Raw genomic sequence first — 20,073 nt, 5'->3', positions numbered from 1 at the left:
TTTGCTTCATTGCATCTAATCCCTCTAAAACTTCTTGTTCCTTGCATCCGTGGTGTTTGGCAAATACACAATCAGCCCCTCTCTGGGATGCGGGAGATGAGATAAGGTGAAAAAGCGAACATTTTTCTCTTGGATTTAAGCAAACAGAACCGTACAGCCACCGTTAGAATACGAACACTGGCTCTCAGAGAAATGTTTTATGGAGCAACAAATTCTACAGCAATTGCTGTTGTCTGTTTCTGACCCTTTTGAGGCCCAGAGTGCTTTTTACCAGAGCAAGAATTAGTTTAATGGTAAAGATTTTTCAGGGTGACAACTAACTTCCAGAAATGAGTTCTCCGTGCTCTCTGAAAACCAGAGTTATGTCAGCTGCTGCTTCTCCTGCTTTACAGGAGAAAATACAGCATTTTAGTCTTAAAAAAATGAAGGAGTTTCTTCCAAATCCCACTTTGCACCAGCGTAAACCAGTATGAATTTTCCTGTCTAAATTACTGGTGGCTCTTTCCTTACATAGGTCAGCAGGAAGGGTTTCATTATCAAGGTAAGCAGCTTCCTTACCTGCCCCTCTTCCTCGCAGCTTATCACAGCCTACTCTTAAAAATCTCAGCATAGTTTTCTAATATCAGCTGCTTCATTTCAATTTGGATTTTGTTTTTTGATGGTGTGCTCTTTTGTTACTGCTTTTAATTACTTACGAGCCTGCCGTTCTGATGGGAACGTGTTCCCTGGTACAGCAATGCGCTTGCTGTGTAGTTAGAAGAGTTCAGTCATATGATTTCAGGATTTGGAGGCTTTGTTATGCTCTGGTTCTGATCTGTGCTCAAGCTCTAATTCCTTTCCATAGGCACCCCCTCCCTGCGCACAGCTGAAGCAAAGCCGGAGCTTTGATTTTAGCGAAGCCCGAAGCCCACTTGGTTTGTGGAGAAGCTGTGAGGTTGCCGTGCTCATGCCCTCTTTGCCGAGCACATGTCTGGAGAGAGCAACAAACAGAAACAAAACAAAGCACCTTATTCTCCCAGCACGGGGAGCCAAGCTCTGTGTTTGTGCACGTTTGACCCTGCACAAAAATCCGACAGCCAGCGTGTACTTTGGCCTCAGCACGGCTGGCTGCCTGGGCTGTTTGAGCCTAAGAGAGGGTTCTGCAAAGCTGAGGTGGGTCAGCTAATAGCACAGATTCCACGTGTGCTACTGCATTTTTGTGGCTGCTGAGATAAAGCCCTGCTCTGCTTAACAGCAAAAAGAATGGATAAATCAGTTTTTCAGAGTTTCTGAAGAAGAGAGAAGAGCAGCTCTTTGCTAGTCGCATTGGTAACAATGCTCCACCACCCCTGCTCAATTGAGGAGAGGGTGTTTTGTTGCCCCTTCAAGCAAAAGGAGGTTGGGCTGCCCAGAGGTCTGACCCCAGCTGTGTGCTATTTAGGGGGCAGGTGGGAGAAAATGTGAATTGGGATCAGCTGTTGTGTCTGTGCCCAGCAGGTACTCATTTTCTTGTGAGGGAGGTGAAACTTCAGTGTCTCTGTGTGACTCCAAGAAGGAGCTTTTCTACAAGCAGTGGATTTGCTTAGTGTTGTTTGAGATTTTTCTCTCCTACTTCCTTCATAAAGTCAGCAGACAGGATGTGGATAGTAAGGAAAAAAGCAGGTGAGTTTATCAGAACTTAAGGGAGTGTGTGTCCTTGTTGGGAGGATCTGGTCCTCAGACAGAAAAGATATGGGGATGGCATAATGAATCCATGACTAGCTGAAAACAACAACAGGAAAGTTTTGTGCTGGCTGGGTTCCAGTCTTGCTGAAGGAATAAAAAGGAGGTAGAGGTCCTGGTAAGGGCTGTGCATCTATTGTAAGTATGTGTGGTTGTACGTACCTGTACAAGAGTGCTGAGTTTCTTTGGCTTTCTTAGTTTCAATTGTCTACTGTTTCAATCACAGTTCAGTTTCTATGTTATCCTTTCCTTGGGGTTTTGGGCAGGTTGTTTGTTTGATTTTTTTGGTAGTGGTCTGTAGAAGATCAGCCCAGTCTGGGTTTGGATGGTAGGAGTGCAGCTCGGTATTAGTGTGCCCCAGTGTTAGAGCTACGTGACCCTGTGCACAGCTGTGCTTTTCTTTGTGTCTGTGCACATATGCACTATTCATGCTCCCAGTCACAAGGCCTAATGTGCTGGGAAACAAAATAAGTGAAGATGTTTTCATCCTCAAGACCCCCACATTCTTGTGATAATCTTGTGCTGTTCCTATTTGGCAGAAGAGAAGCTGAGGATGGAAAGGGAGCTGACTACCTGGCCTACTGCTGCGACGGGAGGCTGTGCTCGTGCTGTTGAGGTTGGTTTCCACGCTCCTTTTCTTCTGTTTGTGCTGCTTGTGTGGCTTATTTGGAGGCTAGAGTGCCATCTGTGTTAAAGGGTCATCTCTAAAAGAGCTGGTAGAATAAATTCTCTTACCCTGAGGTGCTGAGATATCACCCTCAGGTGATGAGATGCATACTTTACTTTTGCAAAGTTAAAATGAGTCTCTTCAGTGTAACTCCATTATTCTTCATTTACAAGATAAATATACTGTCATTGTCAGAGCAGATATTCCCCTTTGTCAGCACTTCATGGCTCACTTCGTGGATCTAGATAGATTGATGATAGCTGTTTAATATTCTTTCCTCCATAACCAGTGATTTGAGAGTTGCCAACCCTCATAATGGCTGCTGTTTCTCTAAAGCATCACCTTAATGTACATTAGCCACACAAGACTCCTAGGTTGCTTTCTCTTTCTTTCAAATACATAGTTGTAGACCAAGCTGGAACATGGGACTCTGAACACCCAATGCTGGAGGTAAATGAACACATCACAGTGTTATTTTCAAGCACATCTCCTGACTTGAGGAAGGGGTACCGGGTTAATTGATGGCTTTAGAACAATGTCAAAGGGAAAGGTTTGATTTCTGACCCTTGGCTCCCTGCAGCACAGAAGAGCCAAGTGCTCTTGCTGTGACTGCCTCGAAGGTCACTGGAAGGTACAACTCGATTGCAGCCCCTGGTGACAACCGGGAAAGCTGTTGAGCTGTGAAGGAACGGCATTTGGTAACTAGCACAGGACTGACTCAAATTCATTCTCGGACCCTTGGCCTTCATGTTCTGACCTTGTATGTGTGGCAAATGGTTTTTATTGACTCCGAGCTATGAAGTTGTGAACAGTGTATGTTTTCAGGTGGTCTGTAATTAGACTTCAGTGCTAATGCATCTGAAGGCAGGAAGCTTCCAGTTCCTCAGTTGTGCTGTCTGGCTGCCTCCAGCTGTGTTTCAGTTGGTAGGAGTGAGCAAGGAGGTTATTTTCGGCAGGTAGACCATGGAAGCATTCGGGTTACGTAGTCAAGGGGAGGTAGGTGAGGGTGCGGAGTTGTTTGAGGCTGCTTCTCTTCATGTAAGCTGTGGAGTGACGTTGCTCCCTGTGATAGTGGGGATCATAGGCTGACAAAGGCAAAGCTTGGCTTAGGGCTGCCCACAGAGTCAAAAAAGCTAGAAACTCCTCAACAGGATTTCTTGCTTGATTGTCATCAAGGGAATGAGTGCTGGAAAGAGAGTGTACTATTGTTAGTTGGAGAAGATGGAATCTGTTCATTTGGGTGCCTGAGGATTTTTATTTTCCCTGCAACTCAGATGTACAGAATTGCACCTCCCATCTTCAGGCCCGGATTCTTCTCTCGCTTCATCTGCTGTCTCTTTGGTGAGGCTTTACAGTAGTTCTCGTGACCTTAGCTTGCTCACTGGGTGGTTCAGTCATCTGTTCAGGACATCGAAGGAATCTCTGAAACTGAAACATGTGCCAGATTAAATGTTTTTTAGATTTAAATAAGTAAGCACTTCTCTAGTACTATTTGAATGCTCCTCCATGTTAACTGCTTTCCTTTGTCTAAAAATCCTCATTAAGACAATTAGAATGTATTGTAAATGTCAGCGCTTGTGGTATCACAAAACTGATTGTCTGATGGTGGTTGACTGCCTAGACTGAACCCATCAGAAAATCTTACTGCGAAGGCTACATAGGCCTGCATATACCAGGAGATCGCGGCTGTTGCTAGTCAGTAATAATGCTGTAGAGAAGCTCCTTTGTATAGTTCTTGTTTGGTATCTCAACATACCCTAAGCCTTCAGAATATCTTACGGTTGTGGAACTTGGAAGGCTGCACATTGTCTAAAAAGGATAGGAAATGGTGGATGGTCTGCAAGTAGAGCCAGCTTGCTTCAAGCATGAAAGTCGAGTGTTTGCATGCAGGATGGCCAAAGAATGGAGCAAATCCTGAGGTTTGTGAGGGGAGTCCTATGGTTAATAGCACTGCACCATGGTCACTTCAGGTTTCTCTGTTCCATCCCTCCAGCAGTTTGTGTATAGACCAGATAAAAAAATCACTTCTTCTGTTTCTAATACACTGTTATGTGTGTGGGGCAGGTAAATACATCGCAAAACACAGGGGAGAGTAGATGTTGGCAATGAGTGAGTCATGGTGAGGTGTGTTTATGTGTTGTTTCCCCCTCAACTATGCAAGGTTGTGTTGCTGTGGACAAAGGAGAACCCAAGAGCAGAAAACTGCTTCCTTGCCTGCGATTTCTAAGCTTGTCTTTTCCTGCTGTTTCTGTGCACCGAGGAGTTCTGGTCCTTCTCCGTGACATTTGCTTCCACTTGTTTTCTTTCCTCTTCCTGTTGACACAGACGCTTCAACCAACACTTGTGCTTATACTTATGCTGGAGTATACACTTATTCTTTTCCACTCTTGTGAATGTGTGTTTTTTCTGATGTTTTTACTTCAGCTCTCGCTCTGGCTGTCTTAGGCCTGGCTTCATCTGCTGCCATGCTTTGCGTGCGCTCTCTTGACCCACTTTGGAGATCAAGACGTGTGTTGAAGGTCGTGTGTCACAGGTTTCGGTGGGTCTGCTGCATTTGTTAAAGTTTTGCTGTTGTTTTTCATTGTGTCCCTAATGAAACAGCCTAGCTGCTCTGGCAACTTTCAGCTGACCTTGGGTTTGCAAGTACTTAGGAATTTACATTCTACATAAATAATATGGAAATTATTGTTCTTATGGTTATAATATTATGGTTATTGCCTGCAAGTTCTGTAACCTCAGTGATGGGAGATAAACTCTCAGTGCTTAAGTGTCTTTATAAACAACATCAAATCACGTTTTCTCCAATGTGATTGCTTTTCATGTGTTCCTGTAACTGAACGAGCATTAGAAAAATCATCATTACTGACATACTAGAGAAGAGACACATTGAATTCTGTCTTATAGGCTACCAAGTTGTTTCACCAGATAACATCAGCATGTAGTAATGTTATTTACAATGTAATAGGTGTTGTTGATTTGAGGATGTTTCTCTGTTTCAGAAACTGATCGCTAGAAGACAGTGTGTTGTCAAATACTACTTTTGTGTGTTGGGTTATGCTACTGTGTGTCAGTCCAGAGGGGATTTTAAAACCTTCAGGTTTTGGTGCAGTATCTGTGGTGCTTTTTGTTACTTAGTGCATGTTGTGATGTGCTCCTGGGGATTCTCTCTTCCCTCAGCCCTGTGCAGCCTTAGGGGTGAGGCCAGCAAGGAGAACACCAGCGTGGTTGCTTTCTGGATGTGTGTTTGCTGAGGATGGAGTGGGTAACAGTTTTCTGGGGAGATGGAGCAGGGACCTCATGGCAGCCGGGGTAGGACGTGGAGCACAAGCCTCTTGTGTCTACTGCAATGAGGGGCTGGGAAGGAACAAAGTGAGCACCAGAGACTTCTGGTAAAACGCAACTGAATGGCCACACGCCAAAGAGATGGTCTGGATAGATAGCTCTGTGAACACAGAGTTTTTGAAAACTGGCCGAGATTCAGCTGGAACTTCTCGACAGATCGGTTCTCCTGGTTTGTGCTTTGGGTAGAGTTCATGTAAATTATATCCAGGCTAACAGGAAACTTACACACGTGTGCAGGTGCCTGCCTTTCTTCTGGAAACACCGTTAGCGTTACAGGAGGATAAGGAACAAAATCAATTCTGTGCTTCTGGTGAGGAGATGACAGAACTATTACAGTTCCAACCGAGCAGTGCAAACAACCGAAGCATAAAATTCCTGCAAACTCTGGGAACGTGTCTCTCTAGAGAGCTTTGGTGCAGCCTCCCCTGCTTCCTCGTGACATACAATCTCATCACTAGAAACGCAGTTTGGGTTTTGTCAGAGGACTTAGAGATTCTCCCAAGCTCACATAAACTGCTGGTGAGTTACTACTGATTATTCCTTCACAATGCTAACTTTGAAGTCTCTGCTGTGAAATGGAGGATATTTAAAACATCATGTTTAATAGTAATTCTGTCATTGCTGTATATGCTGGAACATAATGTTTTTAATATTTTAAAGCAACTTTAAAGCTTTTTATCAGACCTTAAAAACTGAGCATATTGATGTCTTAATTGCTAGCACAGAATATATAGATAATACTGTGTCTTTCAGAAGAAACATGTTGTGCTGACAGAGGAACTGATGTGATAGAGCTGGAACTTTTTCCCCTCAGGACAGAACAATTATTGTATCCTTATGTCACTAAAACTGGTTTCTCATATTCTCACATATCACGAACTATCTATGATTTAGGGTTTTCTCATCCATTTTAAAAGCTTATAGCTTACGCATCTGTTCCCTGGCCACTCGAAGCATCATTTTGTTGTAGTCAGTTGTCACTAATAAACATAATTGGCAACCATGGAGACAACGTGCATCGTATATGCAAGTTCACGTGGGTTCTCCCATGGACCATTCTCCCTGTTAGCAGGGCTGGAAATGGCAGCCAGGTCTCCAGCTGCTGCCCCGTTCCTGCTTTCCCAGAAAGCTGTTTCAGTACCGACTCATTTACCAATAAACGTATTTACACACAATTACTGGCTTACCTTTTCCTGGATCATTTTCAGACATTCCCATCCATTGCCACAGATTTCTCAGGGCTTGGATGAATCAGTAGCTGATTCAGCATAGCAGGCTGGGAGCCGCCAGCAGGGATTAACAAATGGTGGGGAGATGAGGGAGTGGGTCAGCTAGGAATGGAAAAGATGCTCCGATGACAACAGGTGAATCCAGTGGGTCTGCTTTCAGATGCTTTGGTTTTAATCTGTTAAGTTGACCCCGACCTTCTCCACTCTCAACTTGAATGACATTAGAAACGTCAAGCAAGTATTTTCCTTTTTGAAGCCTGTTGCTGCTGAATTTCATCTGCCACGCTTAGAAATTTGTAGTCAAACGAACAGGGTGTTTTTTTTCCACTGTATTTTCCCATCAGTTTGAGGAGAAGCAGTGGTGACAGCTTCAGTTTTGTGAGTGAACTGCACACTTTCCCCAGCTATATAATTTCCACTAACAGAAATATGTTTCTATTTGTTAGCGTTTGAAGAGCTTGGGCTGGGCTGGACTAAGGCTGTGTGGAGCCTCTTGTGCTTTTCTGGTGCTTATGCCTGCTGAAGCCAAGGCACAATCACTTGGAATCAAAGAGCAGCTTTAGGTGGGTTCTTGTGTTTTCCTGTGAAATCCTCTGGTCAACATAAAGGAGGAAGCAGCGCCTCCTAGAAAACAGTTGAATGCTGTATATTTGTGCTCCCTTGGAGTTTAGGGACACTGACCCGAATTCTGCTGATGAATGAAACGTGGTAGAGTATTTGGCAATATTCAGCTGTCCCAGAACTGGTTGTTTTCTTGGTAGTGAAAACAGCTATCTTTTTTGTTTGTTTTTCCTTGCTATGCTTATTTTGATTCTGTGGGGGAGTTGTGTATTTATGTATATTTTATGCAAATACAGTGTCTAGTCTTCCCCCCACCGTCTTTCTCTTGAAGTGACCATGAAGTGTGCCCACTCTGATTCTTCTACTCTGTTCAACAGCTCCTAGTTTTGAAGGCCCCTCCAATTCAAGGTGAGGGACACTAACAGCATGAACTGTGTATTCTCCTGCTTCTTTCTGGGACCCGTTTAAAACTGACTCTTCCTCAAGGACTTCTTGAACTTTTTATTGAGTTGAATCTCCTGCCTGCCTGATGAGTCGATGCTCTTGGTGAGATACCTCACACAATCTCTAACCTTCAAGACAGGGCAAACAATAGGCAATATAAGATTTAAGGCTTTCAAAAGCCCTGCTGGGAAATGCTCTTTTCATACGGTTTCAGATTTAAATATTTCTTTCATTTTTTACAGAAGCAACAAAGAAAATTATGCAAATTTAAACAGGCTTTAAATACGCTCAATTTAGTTGTCCTTGAGGTATTGAATACTGGATCTGCTTAATGGAGTATCTGCTGTCCAAGAATTGAAGGTTATAGGACCCAGTCCAGTTCTGTAACTGTGGGTACTCGAGGGTTTCCCACCTGCGTTCCATCTGCTGCCATGAAACAGGTCCTGCTCTGTCTGCCAGCCCCGTGTGAGTGTCTCGGCTGCTCTAGGAATCCACTGCTAATCAACATAACTAATATTTAGGCATCTGAGATGATCTCTTAAGTTATTGTCATTACTTTCAGTGGGTTTTTTGATTGTGTTTTTTAAAGATAATCTATTTTTACTTCCCTCCCTGTTCTGATGAGCAAAACAGCACTATGGATAGGACCTCGTTTGCACCAAAAAACTTCCTGTGAACTGCTATCATCTGTTGGAGCCATGAGCCCATTTCTGTGCAAATCAGCTTATTGCTGTGAAGTTGTGCCAGCCCTGACCAAACCACCGAGGGATTATTAAATGTCATAAAAAGTTTCAGTGAATCCCTGCGTCTCTCTTTACTGTGCTCCTGCTGTCCAAGGTTCCTTATGCTGAAAGCCAGCGACAGGTCAGATCCAGTAGCTCTAAGTACTTTGGCAGTTCTCTTGGAGCAGATGTGGAGCAGTGAGCCCTAGGGAGGTGAAATACTACTCTTGCAAACTTGCAGAACAAAAATGTTCTTGCTTTCGACTTCCAGCACAGTTTAGAACACTTTTTTTCTTCTTTGTTAAAGTTCGGCACTTGGGAATGTTACACGTTTTTTCTGACTGAACTAGAAAATAGAAATATGCTTGTGTCTGAGCCCAAATCTGAGGCCAAGCAGACTGTGACTCTTGGCTGATTGAAATATAAATCCTGGTGTCTGGAAAATCCAGATCTAAAGACAGCATTTGTAGCACCAGAGTGCTGTGGGAGGAAGGAGAAAAAGTATCATTGTTGTTTCCACAGTTGCTGAAAACTAATGGAAAAGGCTGTAGAAAAAATTCTTAAAAAGCCTCAGACAATGCACTTACTAAGGTATTTCCTGAATTTATAGGGAAAGAAAATAGTTTAAAGCTTAGTCTGTCAGCCTTCTTGTGCTGGCAGCACAGCCAAGACAGCAAAGTAAATCCATATGCTTAGTATTTGTAATGGACAAGCAGGGTTACAAGAAACGTGTGGCAGCCACTCGCTGACTTGCTGTCTCGCATGCATTTGACTTTGGTTTTAATAAGAGCATGGTTACCTCTTACTGTCTGTTGCATATCAAGAGAATACATGAGTGTGCTCCTATTTGCACAATGTGTTGTGGCAAGACAGCACCCTCTGTTCACAAGCTTACCTCTTGTTAGTGCCAGTGTTGTACTACAAATGCCTCTCATGCATTTCAGTTAGGGTTATGTAGTGCTTTGCTTGGGCAGTATATTTAGCAAATTGTGTCGTCAAATGATTATGTTAGACTGAATGGTTGACGTCTAGTACACAAATAATTATGACACTAAACTTACTATGTATGAGCTGGAGCCATAGCTGATTTCCGTGACAGATGGAAAACTCCACTGAACCTTTTATTGGCCATATGCCATTTCTGAGTGTTGGCCAACAACAAGATTTGTTGCTAATATATAATGATTTAAACAGTAAAAAGAGCAGCTGCACTTTGATTTTTTGGTGCTTTTACTACAGGTTTTCCTGGAGCTTTTGAATATCTGCTGCTGCTTTCTAATGCAAAGCTGTCACTTCTAGTCTGTGAGAAGGGAGTTTATCTTCCCAGCACTATCTGTGGTAGAATTTTATATTTTGATACTTATAACTAAAGCTCTCCTCTGCCTTTTATTGCATTATTAAGTTGACAGCATAAAAATGTCTCTGCAACATGGGGCTGGCAATGGTTTGTAAGAAGCTGGCTGTGCTGTGTAGTGCCACGACAGAGCCTTTTTTAAGCCTGTCAGTAAGTCTTATGTTTTACGGCCTGCCCGAGGACAGGCAGACCACATTCCTCCAGCTGTTCAGAGAAGACAACTTTCAAAGCGTAGCTCATTGAGACAAACCACATGGTGTGGTTCATCATAGTAGCGGGATGCTGTTCGCGAATTCCTGTAAATATGAACTGCAATCGTTATCTATGCAGAACATGGCATAGCGTTTCTACTGCTGCTGGCAGAAGCGAAAACTTGCTGCCATGCGATGCTTTGACCTTCATTTCTCCTGAAGAGGTTTCACCGCGTTGTCCTTTGTCAATCTGCTCACTCTGATATTCATCCAGAGAAAAACAAGATTGGAGTCTGGAAAGCAGAACCGTTCTGGCCCTGGGCCCAGCGTGGTAAGAGAGATACATGACAAGGAAGCTCATTCCAATAGAACTTCATATCTATTTTTTTGGGGGGAAAGAGAACACTTCATTTTATAAAATTTGTATTTATGTAAGCTTGCGTATGAGTAAAACTGGCTAAACATTTGACTGTCCTGGTCAGCATCAATCTGCACTGCATTGGGAAGTACTCTAGAGGTTTCTAGGATGATTTGATCCTGTTTGTCAGATAAGGTTCATCATGTTGCTTCTGTGCCAAGGGAGGCATGAAGTGTTGGTCATGGCATGAAGTGTTGGTCATGGCATGAAGTGTTGGTCATGGCATGAAGTGTTGGTCATGGCATGAAGTGTTGGTCATGGCATGAAGGCAAGCAGGTAGGGAAGAGAGCAGTTAATACCCGTATGCTTCTTGCACCTCCTTCAAAATGAGTAAGAAAGAAGATTAATGGTGCTGTCTCATTTCTGTGGCAGCTTGTTTGGATAGGGCTACAAGGACTCAACGGGGTGCCTTGGTTCCTGACCTCGGCTGTGCCTGAGCTCTGCTCTGCAAGGCTGGACTGCCTCTGGGTCTCAAGCCTGGTTGCCAATGTTCCATTTTGATGCTGTCTGTAGTGCTAATTTGCTCTTGCATTGAATCAAAGACCACCTCTCTCATCTGCCTAGGTGCGTTGCCTTCAGTTGCTAGAGCAGTTGTTCCCTGTAGGGCAAGCAAAGTGATTTATCCATGCAAACCCTAAAATATTAATTTATTTCTTACCCAATAGTAAAAAGTAGCCAAAGGAAAAGCCTCCACGCATCTACTGCATCTTTGACCTCTGTGGTGGTTGCACGCCAGCTGACTCCAGCTTGTGCAGGTTGGATTGCTTGCTGACTGCTGCATGCTCTCAAAGTGTCAGTGTGTTGGCCCTGCTCATCCCTGTCTTTAACAGACCAATGTTTCGTTATGTTTGTTTGTTTTTCTCTTGTATCTCTTCCCTTAGCTTTGGAAAAGCAGCCACGTAACTGCTGGCTGCAGGCAGGTTGTTTCTTCACAGCTAATAGCCTGTCTGTAACACTTTGAATGTTTGTTGGGATGCTCCTTATCTAGGTCATAGTTTTTCTTTCTTGTCAGATTCCTCCCACATCCCCCTCTGATCTTACCTACAGCAAGCTATCTGTCTCAAACAGTCAAGCAGAGCTATGCAAAATATTTGTACAATGACAGAGATATTTCCCACTTTGTCACATCTTGTAGAGCCTTGGACCTATGTGAAAACCGCATCAGTCATAGGCATAGAAAACAGTGTAATTTTTATTTGTTTTGGAACTGAGAAAGAAAAGATATAGTGCTGAGAGAGCTTTGTAGTTGGTTGTGTTATAAATCTGAGATGGTACCTACTGGGGAATAATTTTCCCAGTGATGTGGATGCCCTTAGCGTATCATCTGGGAGCTGCAGGCTCCTTCAGAGTGTCCTGTGCTTGTTCTTACCTTGCAGAGCTGGTGCACAGCACCTTGTGCATCTGTGCAACACACACCAACCACCTTCTTCCATTTATGACCAGGTTTTTACACATTTTTATGCCACCTTCCACTGGTATATTGTGGCAAACCAAGCTGAGTCTAATACTATGTAGAACAGCTGCACTGTTCTTTGCTGTTTTGGTGTGTGGGGGGGTATTAAGAGGTTAAGAGAGTCTGTTATCCTGGTGTTTGTTGTTAAGTGCAAACTGATGATCTTAGAGCACTTGTGCTTTCCTTATGTTGTGCAATTCCCTAATGCCCATTAATGTTAATGACTGCATCGTCTGCCCTCTTTTGAAATATTTATTGGCATCAAGGTATGTCGATCTAAAAACTAGTTAAATGAGGTACTTAGCTTTTGCTAGAAGGAAGTAATACCAACTTACATTTTGAGACTGAAAAGGCTAGAGCTGTTTTCAGATTCCTTATGTCCACATAGATTATATAAAATTAAGGGGAGGAAAAAAGGATATTTTAGAAGTTGTTTGTAATGTCCATGAAGGTTGTTTCCCTCCTTCCCCAAGTCGTCATATACTTCCCATTGGTGTTAACAGGTTGTTGTATGTGTGCAGTCAAATAGGAAAGAATCAGATAATGGAAAATGATTACGGAAGCAATAAAATTCTACGGTTTCATTTTTTTTCTCAGAACTTTATTATTGCTTTATATAAAAAAATGCCATGATTTTTCCCTGTCTGACAGGTGTACTGTGGGTAGTGTTTAGCCATGGTTAGCAACATCTCCTCTGATGTTATTGTCTAGCAAGACCAGTGATTTACAAGTTCAAGATAAGGGTCCTTGGCAACATCATTGCAGCGTATGAAGCAATTAAAACGTGATGATTCTTGAGATGACATGTACAAAAATAAAAGCAATTTGCTAGAAAGCAGGACTTGCTGGTGTCAGCTGGTGATTAGTATTTGTTGTCTTAACGGCCCGAGGTTATTGCAGGCTTGTCTTTTTCAACACATGGAGCTCTCATTGTGACGGGCACGCCTCGTGCTTGGCTGAGTGCTGTGGCTGTGATTTCTGTTCAGCTGGTATGGTGCAGAATGGGTGTGTTAAGGTCTTCTGCCAGATCTCGTTGAGCAGTCGTGCCAAGTGTGTCTGTGCGACAGGTAAAGCAACAGTATATGGCGTACGTTTCTGTAACAGTAATTCATGTGCTTTGACTTTCATTTCCACACCTCCAAGTCCCACCTTATAATAATTCCTATTTCTTGTGCCTCTTCCACATCCGCTGTGATTTCTGGGGTTTGTGCTATTAGCAGCCTTCACTTGGCAGGTGAATGGGGGGAAGTGGTTCTCTGAAGCCGTGATGTGTAGTAACCCTTTGGTGTTTGCTCCAGGCGCACGTGGATTATCTCGTTTGTTCCTTAGCAGATCTGTTTTCTCTTTGCCTTTCGGCAGCTCACCCTACCGTTTCCTTGTGTGTTTTGTTATACAACCGCTACACAGATCTGTGTTGAGTCTGGATGCTTCACAGCTACTGGAGACAGTAACCAGGCAAAGCAGAGAGCAATAAACAAAGGCACCGTGGCTGGATGGGACCCAGGCACATAGTGAGTTGGCTCTGCTGATGCCCAGCTGGATGACTTTAGCAATTCCCTCCCATACATGTGGCCTTTAAAATGAGGACAGTGTCAATGTTCTGCGGAGGGGTAAAAAATTGTAATATCTAAAGATAAGTGTTACTTGAGAAGCCATTTTCTTGATTAGATTATGCTGTACGTGGCAAACAAAACAGGGGCAAAAGAACAAGTGTTTTCTAATCGCTTTGACAGGAGATGGCATCTGTTGGGGTCCAGGTGGATTTATTAGTGGAGTAACCCTGTCTCCCTAGAGCTTGTTGCTGTCACATGCTGCCTTGGTCTGCATTCCCTACCAGAGCGCATACAAGTGCAGCCCACAAATGATATTTAATTATTTCTACCGTACTTTGATTTTCTTCTCCTGTACTGGATTTGATATACTATAGAATTAAAATATTTCATGAGAGAAAATTTTACAAACCGAATCCTGGCAACCCTTAGTTCTTAATCTCAAAGCTGCCAAGACAGATCCGGATGCCTGGGAGCCCTATCCAAATGTAGAAAAACCTCAGGTGCGAGCAGAGGGGTTATTAATCCACAGCTGTGCTTATGAGCACTTGTAGCTATTCCATTTTTTGCCTAAGTAGTAAAAACACCAGACTTTTTAACCACTTTAATAGAGACAGCAAAGTTGTTTTTTGGTTGTTGGTTGGTCTTGTTTGTGGGGTTTTTTGAGTCTAGACAATGATATGATTTATAAATTGGGCAGTGTGAGAATATTGCGCCTCTCTGTTGCCTGGAATCTTATGCTACATGGCGTATATCAGACTCTGACATTATGGGAACATCCACCTTTAACTGAAGTGATAGGTGTTGTGCATATGCAGCAGAAAGAACCATGATCTGATGTCATGTTGAGTTCTGGAGGGACATAATCTACTCAATAAAATACTTAGGTTTCTAGGTCAATTTATTTATGTGTGTAAATGATACTTACTACCATAATACTCTGTTTGAAAGAGAAATGATCACAACCAGATACTGCTAAATGTTCTGTTCTCGGGTAACCAGCTTGTTTGAATAGACAGTAAGGTTGTGCGTGTAAAACAGATGATGTTTTCATGAGGTTTCTGTTTGCCCCAGGTATATCTCTGCTCCTGCATACCCAAATATGCAGTGAGGACATATGGGGAATTTAAGAGCTCTCAGAAAACAAATGTTCCTTCACAACTAATGTTTTCCTCCTGCTGGTGACAATACCTCAGGATATCAAAATGAATGGCAGAAATGAAAGCAAACCAGCGTTTATTTGACCAACAGTCTTAAGCATCAATGTGAAATAAATTAGAACGTGTGTCTGCTTAAGACTTTTCTTTGTATTTTTTTGATTTGTATGATTTTTTGATCCCTTCCCTCAGACCTTGAAAGCACCGGTTATTTATTAGCGTAATATGATTACACACCTATCTGCAGGTTTAAGATGAAAATTGAAACCTTGCAATAATTTGGCTAAAAACTACTAGAGCATTCAGCCAGCTGTCAACGTTTTAAGAGAAACCCTATTAAGCAAAACCAAGCTGTAGCTGCGTAACTGATATCTAAACACAGTCAGCATAGCTACCTGGGTAGGTGGCACTTTGGCTGGCTTAATTTGCTGGCTACAGATATGAGTTATTAGCAAAATGCAATTTGGTGACAGCTTACACACTGTGGGCCATAGACTCTCCTCAGTCCACATGTGCAGCTTGTATTATAGCCAAATGAGACGCGTTTATAACTCGTTCTCTCCCTCCCTCCTTCTCTCTCATACCACTCTCATTCTCTGCTCTGTGCAATCTGTATTTGTAACTTAGATGGACTGGGGCTTTGTTAATTACATTTCCAGGAGAGTATTGCTTGCTATCGCCTTATGGATTCCTTACAGGTGTAAGTGGCTCAGAACTGATTAAAAACTCGTGGCAGGAATAGCAGCAGCAGCAGTAGTGTTATCTAAAATGTGACTATAGTTTGTTTAAATGGTGGGTTTTACCTTACAAACAAAAGAAGCCAAACCACACCAAAAAGAACCACTACAAAAAAACCCAACAAACCCAACATTCTGCTTTTGGCCAATGCAGCAAATATGTGTCAGAATCCACTTAATACCCTTTCTGGATCCCAAAGGTAATCAATTTGTAAGGCAGAAGCAGTCAATAGTATTGGTAAGTAATTAATTTGCTTTGTTTGCATGTATTTTCACTTGTTATGTAAAGTGTAATAGTTGAATGGCTATTGATATCTTTAAATCTAGCAAAAACATATTCATGATCCTGCTTTGCAAGTGTGTGCAGCCTTGGTGACTTGCATGTTACAGAATTAACTTATTTGGTTTCTCGTTGCCTGCAGAATGTGCATCATATGTAAATATTTACAGTAGACATATGGACAAATTTCATTGTTTTGTCAAGCTGAACAAAAGGTCAAAATGGTACCAGTGCACGTAGTTACCATCATAGTTTATGTTTGAGGAAACAGTCTCTGTTACAAGGTCTTAGTGAGTTTGAAAAACCCATGCAACCCATGCGTGCTTGCTAAGTCGAAATGTGAATGTTGCTCTGTTTTCTCTTGCATGTTTCAAATTGTTCCTCTGAACCACTGCATACTGAGCACTGCAAGCACGTGGCAATTTATTTGGTGGTACTTACTGTATTTTGTTTGTTTGTTATATTCTTTATTCTACCTTCAAGCCTCCTTTCTGGCGCAGAGGATTTTACTCAGCTTTTAACAAGATAGTCTTAATTAAGTAGCCCGCAATTTCACCAGCAGCGAGCAAACATTGACTTAAAGTTTTACTCATTGGTTTGTTGCAAACAGTTTCTTACTGAGAACTCCTTTCTGGATTTATTTGACAATCAATTGCTAGGTGCTATGTAATTAGCAAGAACTACACCAAGTGTATCAAATTTATGCTAGACTCTCAAGTACTTTGTGAAAGTTAACTCGGATGGACATCCGTCTCCCTCTTTGGGCTGAACTGCCCGCTGCTGAGTCATCAAACCTGTTGCTGTCTGACACAACGCTGACTGCTGTGGCTTCTGTGTGCCCGAGCAAGCAGCTGCAGCAATTTGGATGTCACTGCCCTGCGGTCATTTGCTGCTGTCCCTATCCTAGAAGTTGCCTTCCAGCAGCAGGGCTGCTGTACCGGAGCGCAGCCGCTCCGTCCCACAGTCCAGCGCCTTCCAACAGTTCATTTCTAGATCAAACTAACCTACATCCATGTGTTTTCACGCAGGGGTGTGTGTGAAGTTCTGTGAAGAAACGCAGTTGGAGCTGCGAGACCCACTTTAAAGCAGCTCCAAACCACACCAAATCAGATGGTGCCCCATAGGCTGTGTGGTTGTAGGGAAACAGGACCACAGCCATAGCGAGGCACAGGTGGTACGGCTGTGCTGCTTTGGATACTTCCGAGGTCATTCAGCACTTTGGGTACCCAAAGAAAGCGCAACTTTGCGTTGCAGTTAAATGATGGTCCTTTCTGCGCGATATTCAAAAGGTACTTCCAGAAATGGACACTGAAGCGTGTGACTGACAAAATCCTGGCTCCCCAGGAGGCTGTTAACAGTGATCTCAGCCCCCATCCAGCGTGCACTGTGTGGTCCCTTGGCTTCTCTTACCTGGCAGGATTTGAGATTCACAAGAATTTCCCCAGTTCTGGATGCTGTGAAAGCAGGAGTCCTGCTGGTTTCAATACCTTATTCATTCATAAAAAGTGGACCTGGCAGGGAGATTCATAGTATGGTGGGAAATGCATACATGTGTCTGTGATTAAAACAGACTTTGTATCCTGGAAGTCATCCAGCCGGCAGGCTGGGATCTGGGGAGTTTTGTAATTCCCCTCTTGCAGCTCCGCACTAAGGTGGTGCAACAGGCTGCATCCTCGACCAGCACAACTCAAAACACAGCAGCTGAACGAAGGGAGAGTGGCGCAGTGTTATTTTTCAACCTTGGCACCTTTGACAATGTTTCAAGAGACAAGAGCTTCATAATTCAAGTCAGTTTTTCAAGGCAAAGGCTGCTTACCCATGGGCTGTGTGTGGTCTACCAGGGTAATTAATCTGGCCAGTTTCCCAGGATCATTTGGAAGAGGTGTGCAGGCAAAAGAAGTGGTTCTTTATTGGGGTAGCCTGCTCCCAGCTATCTTCTCTCTGCTGTCCTTCCCCCTTACCATGTTATTGTGTGCAAGCAGAGTATTTGTTTGTGGTGGGGGAGGGAAAGCTGAAGCATGTCCCCCTGTATTTAATTAGTGACATGTAATGGCTGGGCAAAACTGGACTGCGTTAGCCAGGAGACTTCTGATGTTTTTCTGATTACTTGCAAGCAATGGGGCTTAACCAGGACATGCACCAAATCTTTACTGCTCTTCCAAAATTGCAATAAACCAGTGAAAATATAATTGGGGTAAATGCATTTTGTCTGCCACTGTGGAATAGGAAGTTTATTCAGATTAATGCTATTTACCTACACAGGATGTGTGTTTAACAGCAACACATCTGTTCCTTAGACATGCAGGCTCACCTTCCAGGGGTGAACAGAACCTAAGCCTGATCCAGCTGTGTTTTCCCAGGACATCGCTACTGTTTTTTCCCCTAGGTGCGGCAGTTTTCCAACCAAAGAAGAGTTTTACTTTAGCCCCTTAATGTTCTAGACTCACTAGACAACAAAGACTGTTACCTTCCTGCTTGGGAAAGGTGTTAAGCTACTTGTCTCTCAGGAGCCAGAAAGGCGAGCTGGGGCAGGAGCAGTATAGGTGGGAGTAGTGGGAGTCTGAGGAAAGCCTCTTCTCTCTTCTTCTCTCTGGTTCTTGCTGCCGTCAAGTATTCAGTGCAGTTTCTTCCTGTGTGCAGATGAGCGCGGGTTCTTTGATACTGCTGAGACTTCACATTTCCACATGTATTGGTGTTCTGTCTTCTGGAAATAATAAGCCCTTGAGTTGGACAAAACAAACTTCAGGAAAGGAATTGTCTGCTTCTATCAATAGAGAGGGAATTGTGCAGCTAAAGGAAGAGGTCACACTTAATCAGAGGTCTAGTCTTAAATTACTTGTTCCTAACTGTCATGAAGTTCTGCAAAGTCTCTCTTTCTAAATTGCCTGAAGTGGAGGCTACAGCCAGCTTGTGTGCCTTGAAGACTGAGTCACAAGTCTGTAATGGTAGCTGGCTTAAACCATCTGATGATTGTTTCTTCTCTTCCCCCCGTACCTGGATGAAATGGTGCCTATTCCCTGTTTCAGCCCAAGCCGCTGGCTGCCAGCGTCTTAGGGGACAGTTTGCAGTCAGCATCTGCTCTGTTCTCTCCAGAGGCATACGGCTGTGATCCTAAAGCTCCCAGGTTCTGAGTGATGCTGATCTCTTGCATGTGGATCCATACAGTGTCCTAAACAAAGTCTCCTTCTCTGTGTGCAGAGAAGCCTCCCCCACTTCCTCTGGATGCCCAGCTTGTCTGCTGCCAGTTATGGGCTGTTCAGCTCATGCAAATCTAGTTAATTACTTATTCAGAATTAAAGTGGTTATAATTTGACTGAGTTCCCTTAGCAAGTGTGTTAATACTTTACTTTTGATTGAGAGTGTTTGCAGAGGGGCTGTGTTTAATGCTTCAATTTCGAAAGCTAATTCAAGTTAATATTCTTCAGCATGTGGTGGTGTTCCCCTCCTGTCCTGTATGCTTGCTCAGGATTTTAATTCTTGCAATATGGGAAAGCCTGAAATCATGAACCTTAGCCTGGGATAGCAAAAGCAAAGAAGCCTTAAGAGAGTAGTGAGAAAATGGTTTTGCTAACCCCATATTCACCTCCTGATATTGGATAAATTGCATGTCTGCGGACCCATCTGGCACTGCAGGGGAGTAATATCCTTTATGACAAAGACATTTTAGTTAAGGTTTTCTTCCAACTCTGGTCCAGAAGGGGAAATTGATTTAGCCCGTGATGTTAGAAACCAAAATCAAGGAGTGTAGAGAGAGGGCAAGCTGCACTGTGACACCTTCTCTGCGTTCAGACTAGAAATGGGATCCTTTCCCTGCTGCAGTGATTTGTTCTTCACGTCGGTTGCTCCCTTCTCCCTCAGACACATGCGAAGTCACATGTGCTGTGCTGACAGCACTACAGCTGTTCTCCTGGAACCAAAGGGTTCCTCATATGAGCTCCTCTGCTCTTGCTGTAAATGCCAGCCCACAGAGGACAAAGCTCTGGACTTGTTCCGTCCTGAGACGAAACCTTTAGAAGAAAAAGGATTTTGCTGTGAGTGTTTGGGAGCAGTACCCTAAGGGGAGGTATTTTTTCTTCTGTTGGTGCCCGTTTGACTTGCTCTTGTAGCTGGCAGCAGTTTTTATAAAGCTGGTATTTCTAAGTGAAAGGACAAAGACCTTTGTGAAGTTTGTTTTGGACCCTTTGCCTCACATTCAGAAGTGGGACACAGCAAAAAGATAGTTCCTGTTATCTATCTGATGTATAAAACAATAACAGCTTGCTCATAA

The 20,073-nt window shown here is 43.3% G+C and overlaps 1 long non-coding RNA gene across 2 annotated transcripts in view; it reads left to right on the top strand.

Annotated features, from left to right (window-relative positions):
• LOC135580552 (uncharacterized) overlaps positions 1-20,073 on the top strand; it is a 120,973-nt gene that overhangs the window by 3,148 nt on the left and 97,752 nt on the right. The window contains exons 1-2 of one of the 2 annotated variants that reach the window (XR_010475324.1): positions 1,475-1,641; positions 2,241-2,317. This is a non-coding gene — a long non-coding RNA (uncharacterized LOC135580552). Of the gene's footprint in view, positions 1-1,474; positions 1,642-2,240; positions 2,318-20,073 lie in introns of those variants that run through there. The other variant, XR_010475325.1, reaches the window with a different exon arrangement.

The sequence above is a fragment of the Columba livia genome, chromosome 11, assembly GCF_036013475.1.
Source record: "Columba livia isolate bColLiv1 breed racing homer chromosome 11, bColLiv1.pat.W.v2, whole genome shotgun sequence".
In the NCBI taxonomy this organism is placed as follows: domain Eukaryota; kingdom Metazoa; phylum Chordata; class Aves; order Columbiformes; family Columbidae; genus Columba; species Columba livia.
The sequence above is the reverse complement of the archived record's forward strand: the minus strand, read 5'-3'. Positions and strand labels throughout refer to the sequence as shown.